Below are 6322 nucleotides of genomic sequence, written 5' to 3'. Positions count from 1 at the left end.
CTCGTCATTCTCGAAGGATCAACACAATCATGCATTTATCGTTTGGGACCAAGCATCATTACATCCAACCTGTTTTTCCTCCGTACAATGGAATCTATCACCCGGACTGTGTAACGTTCCAAATAGCTCAGAGTGTACGTGCATGATTGGAAGAGCACCACGATGAGTTCATCGACCTCCCCTGACCACCAGACTACCTGGATTTAAAGCCCTTCGAGAATCTGTGGCACCACCTATTCACGCCATGGGAGCTCAACCGGAAAACCTAGCAAGGCAGTGGAGTCGAGATGGCTCCACACCCCTGTCGGTGCGTTCCAGAACCTCACGGATTCTCGTCCAGCACGTCTGCACTGCAAAAGCTGATTATTCAGGCTCTTGACGCGTGGTCACACTAATGTATAGTAAATGTAACTGGCTATAGAAGTTCGTATTTTCAGACGAATCTCAAGCATATCGTCCCATTAGTAAAAATAAATTCCGACGGCAAAAAATCTGTGCCCTTACTTACTTTCATTTGATGCAATCGCTTTTCGATATCTTTAACTAACCGCAGAACAAGTACAGTTATTACGAAACGTCATATTTATGATGCGGAAAAGTGGTTCATTGAGCGTAGCGAAGCTTGGGAGAGGGAAAGTGCTAAGTTGGGTTTACGTCGTAAGGGGAACTGCGTTTGAGCCGCGCTGCGGCTCGAGTTGGTGCTGTTTGTGGGTTTCCGCCCTCTGTTGGAGGCCAGACCGTATCTTTTAGTTGGCATGGTTGCGGTTGTTTGTCTTCTTCTCGTCTTGACTGGCGCCACTCGTTTCGCAAGCGTTGCCTGTCCGCTAGTGGCAGCAGCGGCGGTTATCGATATTTAGTAACTGTTGTCCTACTTTTGGGACGACGTCGTTGTTTTTGCGTGTTGTGTGAGTGCGACAGTTCTGTTGGGGACTCAGGAGGAGCCAGGTCTGTGCAGTGAGTGAACACGGCAGAACCGCTGGCAGCGCGCATGTACTGCCGGATGGACGCGCTGTGGTCACGAGGTCGCACGACCTCGTCATAAGCCAGATCCTGCAGGCTTTAAGATGGGTGCATTTCAATTCAAGTAGAGAAACCTCCACCATTGTGATTCTCCAGTGACTTGGGTTCGTGTTGCTGCTCGTAGTGTCACCGAGGCGAAGAGCAGCGAATGGAGTGATTGGAGAAAACGGATCGGATTAGCTTTCCTCGACTTCTTGTTACTATTTACTGTATTCAGCTTGTTACAATTTGTTAAGTTCAACAAGCGGGATTTTTCCTGCCTGGTGGCCGCTAACGCCCCGGTTACTTGCCCTGGGGGTTAGTGTATGTAACGGCAGTATCTGTTTCCTCGCCTTGCCGGTGCTGTCCGGTAAGGCGTGTAGTTTTCACAGCTTTCTTGGTTGTAGGCTTGATTGTAGACTTAACTTGGTTTTCTGTAGTCCTGTTATACGCGACCAGATAACTTGGCACTCAACTTCGGCCTAAAAAAAAGAGCGCTACTACGTCACGCTTCTCCAGTGAGGCGACACTCTTCACTATGTGCAAGCTGTTATCAAACTTAGCCTTTTTTGTCACCTCTATCGCTGCCTCACAGATTCATCTGTCTCTGTAATATGGTAACATAGTTTTGTCCAGCACTTAAAAATCCACGGGCCATTAAAGGTCTGATAATTATGAATGCTGATTCCTTCTTTCATCGATTATTACCTCTGTCTATATATTATCAGTGAAAGCTGGCTATATGTTCCTAAATTCTAGCAGAATGTTTCCCATTGTCAAAATTTAATTTGTTTTAAAAAAGATTGTATCACTTCTCCGGTCTCCTTCACTCTTTTGTTTTTGAGTCTTCTGACTGGTTTGATGCGCTCCGCCACGAATTCCTCACCTGTGCCAGCGTCCTTATCTCAGAATGCCACTTTCAGCCTACGTCCTCAACTATTTGTTGGATGTTTCTTTGCAGCTGTTACCCTCCTCATCCTCCTCAAGAACAATGGAAGTTACTCCCTGATGTCTTACTACATGTTCTTTCATCCTGCCCCTTCTTGTCAGTGATTTTTATATAGTCTTTTCTTCGTCAATTCTGCATAGAACCTCCTCACACCTTACCTTATCAGTCCATCTAATTTTCAGAATTCTTCTGTACCACCACTTTTCAAACGCTTTGATTCTCTTCAGTTCCGGTTTTCCCATAGTACATATTTCACTACCATACAGTGCTGTGCTACAAATATACATGCTCAGATATTTATTCCTCAAATTAAGAACTTTTTTTGTTACCACTAGATTTTTCTTGGCCCGGAAAGCCCTTTTTGCCAGTGCTAATCTGCTTTTTCTGTCCTCCTTGCCTCGTCCATCACGGTTTACTTTGCTTCCAAAGGAGGAGAATACCTTTGTCTGTTGCGTGATCACCAATTTTGATATTAAGTTTCTCGCTATTCTGATTGCTGCTACTTCTCATTACGTTTGTCTTTTTCCAGTTCATCCTTAATACATATTCTGTACTCATTACACTCTTCATTCTGAAAGTTCTCTATATTAACAATTTCATAGTGTTTTACCCACGTTAACTTTACTTTCTTTATCTTTGGCACCCCAAAATTTCGGTGCATTTAGGAGATGACTCCGCGATCAAAGGTGAGCAGCTGAGTGTGTCGTTATCAGCCACAGTTTCACACATTTTCTAAACTCATTTCTGCTTTGTATCTGGATTATACGTATACATATAAGTAGATTCGTTAAGTACTTGTGTTTTAGCCCGGAAGTTTTAATTAATGAAGACGCCGGAAGTGATAGCCTACAAGTTATGATTAGACGCCTCTACGGGGAGGATATGTCGGTTATGTTCCGACGAGTGGAGAGTCTGCGTAAGAAAACAGATTAGCAGCATTGATGTTTTATAGCAGTAGCTTTATTCATCTGTAGATCTCTTTTTACAAGGATATAGGACATGTCAAAGTAATTACAAATTTAGATCAATTTAAAATAAGCTAATTCGTATACACGTATATTTACAGACTTCTAGTTAGAGACAATCATTAGATTTACTCCTGGTATACAAGACTTTTTTTACAAATAACTTATGAAATAATGTAATGCCACATTGTTTATTCATATCTCACTATCAGTCATTGCACACACTATATACACATTGTTTCATAACACTTCCCTCACTACACACACACACACACACACACACACACACACACACACACAGACACACATACACACACTCACACTGGTGATCTCTGGGCCATTTTCAGTACCGCAACTTCCCATTTGCTATACTGAAAAACTGAGTCAGCATCCACGCATAATAAGTGAGATGTTGAGCTCAGAAAGAGGAAGAGGTGTTAGTATTGTGCTATGAATAGCTTGCGGGTAATAATTTCTAGAAAGGAAAAAAAGAAATAAAAACATAAAATGAAGGTGTTATGTGGAATATTGGATGTTTTATAATGATTATTATTATTATTATTTATTTGTATAACATTTTTTATCAAGCCCCTACTCTGTTTTAGCTAAGTAATCATTCAATGTATAAAACGTATTGCACAACAGGTACTTTTAAGCTGCCTTTTTAAATAAGTGTATTTTTGCAATTTCTTTAATCTCTTTTGGTAATTTGTTCTACTGTTTTTTTCATTGGTAGAAAATGCTGTTTTGAGTTTTGTGTTTATTTTTTCTTGGTAAATGTAAGTTGAGTCTATCTCTTGTTGCATGGTCGTGGACAGAGCTGTTTGTGCAGTAATTACCAATGTTATTTTTGATGTGTACAACTGACTGGTAAATGTATTCACATGGAGCAGTTAAAATCCCCAGTGTTCTGAACAGATCTTTACAATGAGCTCGACTAGTATTTTTGGTTATTACTATGATTCTTTTCTGGAGTTTGATAGTTGTGTTCATATTTTGCGCGTTTGTTCCTATGTTTCGTTCCTATTCCTCCCCTCTTTGTAAGACAAAATGAATGATTCTAACTGTGTAATGGGTTTTTATTGTGTTTTGTTGTGGGTATACTTTCCATCTACCGCTGCTTACGGATTTGGAATGAGGCAAAGACGTTTGGTCCCCTCTAGTCGAAGCGCTATTCTGCTAAGTTGGCACGGTGCAGAAAGGGTTTCCTCTGCCCGCATCTGGTAGTTGTGAAGACCCGATTTTGCTAGCGTGCTCTTTACACACTCCAGGGACTGGTGAGTGAGGTTGCTCGTCGGAGCTAGTCTGCAGTATCTGTAGTATGGTGTTTAAGATTGTGTAAGTTTCAGACTAGCTGAAGTATTAATGTATTTCCTTGTCGTGTCAATCCTTATACAGTTTGTAGAATGATAGCATTTCTGCACTTCCTCGATGTTTATACGTATGTATTTTGTTCATCCAGAACTAATGGAAGAGGAAGTGTGGTTGGCGAGCTATGCTTGATTTCTGTTAGTAGTCTTGTTTCCTAAGTATGAATGTGCATGTACTTGCGTTTCATTGCATTTTCATCTTGTAATTACTTTGTGGTAGTTTTCTTATGTGGGAAAATTCTCTCTCCGCAATAATCGATGTTTCAGAATTTTCATGTTTTCTGTTAGTCTTGCTTTCTGAAACTGGGCCCAGGTGAGAATTCAGCTCCTCGTTTTTCAGCTCGCATCTTTATCGGTACACTATAAATTAAACACCATTCGCATATATGTTACTTCCAACAGGCATTTCTGGCTGTTCGTAGTTCGTTATTCTTATCTTTGTATGGGTGCTTTGTGTGATTCTGCCATCGAATGTGGCTAGCCTATATTTGAAGCTATGATTTTTTCTGTATTGCAGCGCTTCCTCTACGCTCGTGACTTATTGTCGTTTGTTACTTAGAAAATTGTGGAATTGTAACTATTTATTGGGTATGATAACTCGTTCGGCCACGAGATTATCTTAGGTCAGTTTGGACGAATTCTTACTAATGTTCATTATTGAGTCACTATTTATAATCTAAACTATATTTAATGCCATAATTTTATTACCTTCTATCACATGAATTTTTTGTGTTATTATTAATGCGTTAGGCTGTTTGGAACATACCCTTTTGCCGTCTATATGCGTTTGTGGTGCATGTTGTAACACACATCTTTTCGTTTCTTTTCTCTGTGTGGTGCTAATATGGATCTGAAGTGCGTGCATGCTAACTGTCCATCAAACTATGAGTATTTCACGAATTACCAACGGTTCATTTGCCCGTGAAGCAGGGAGGTAGCTAATTTCCGTGTTCATTGCTCAGCACCAGCAACTGACTATGTAGGCCTACCAGTGTAAACGTTTTTTCTGCCTAAATTTCTGGATACAGTAAATGTTCGATCCTATTTTAACAGAATTTCACATTTGTTGCTTGTAATCTATCCCACGCATGCCAATCTAGTTTTGCTAAGGTACGTCAAACAACATTTTCCTTTGCGTAAATATATACAGGTTCAGCCATTACTTTTCTTTTTAGGTAGGCTAAATATTCATTCTTTTTTCAAAAATGTTAGAATCTACGAGCAGAGTGTTTAGCTGATTAATTAATGCTTAAAGTGTAAGTCATCTACTTTGAGTCTTCCATACACCCAAGAGACCCGTTTATTTTGAGTGAGCACCATTATTTTCTGGCAGAGGCTTATCCTCTGCTCATTGTGTTTTTTTTATTGCTGAACTTAGAGAGTCACGTGCTGTTGGAGGTATATTGACTTATCTCACACAGTTTATTAAGTAACTGCAGCACTGCCTCAATTTAGCCCATTACTTTTAATAACACCAAGTTAAAAGGTCAGTTATTAAGCAAATCAGAACTAGACAACAATAACTATCTTCTTAATGGCAACCGATACGTATATCTTTTACATGAACAAGTATCTTTTATTAGAATAATAAATCTTTTAATTTCATTTAACAGATTTTTTAATTCTTCCTCGCTTACACTGCGGATAACAGTATCATCAGTCAATTTTATTATTAGCATCCTTTCATCTTGAATTCCACTCTTCCAGGTGTGGACTGAACAGTAGAGGCGAAAGGGTGCATCTTCCTCTTACATCCTTTTTAATCTGGATGCTTCATTCTTGGTCTTCCAATCTCATAGTACCTTTTGGTTCTTGAACGTACTGCATATTACCCATCTTTCCTTATAGCTCACTCTCATTTATCTCATAATTCCCAGTACATCGCACCATTTTTACATCATCGAAAGCTTTTTCCGGGTCGACAAATCCTATGAACGTACCTTGATTTTTCTTGTCTCGCTTCCAGTATCAATCGCGTCAGAATCGCTTTTCTGGTGCGTCTATCTTCCCTAAAGCCCAAATGATCGTCAACTAGCAGA

Source organism: Schistocerca americana, chromosome 5, assembly GCF_021461395.2.
Source record: "Schistocerca americana isolate TAMUIC-IGC-003095 chromosome 5, iqSchAmer2.1, whole genome shotgun sequence".
NCBI classification, from domain to species: domain Eukaryota; kingdom Metazoa; phylum Arthropoda; class Insecta; order Orthoptera; family Acrididae; genus Schistocerca; species Schistocerca americana.
The sequence above is the reverse complement of the archived record's forward strand: the minus strand, read 5'-3'. Positions refer to the sequence as shown.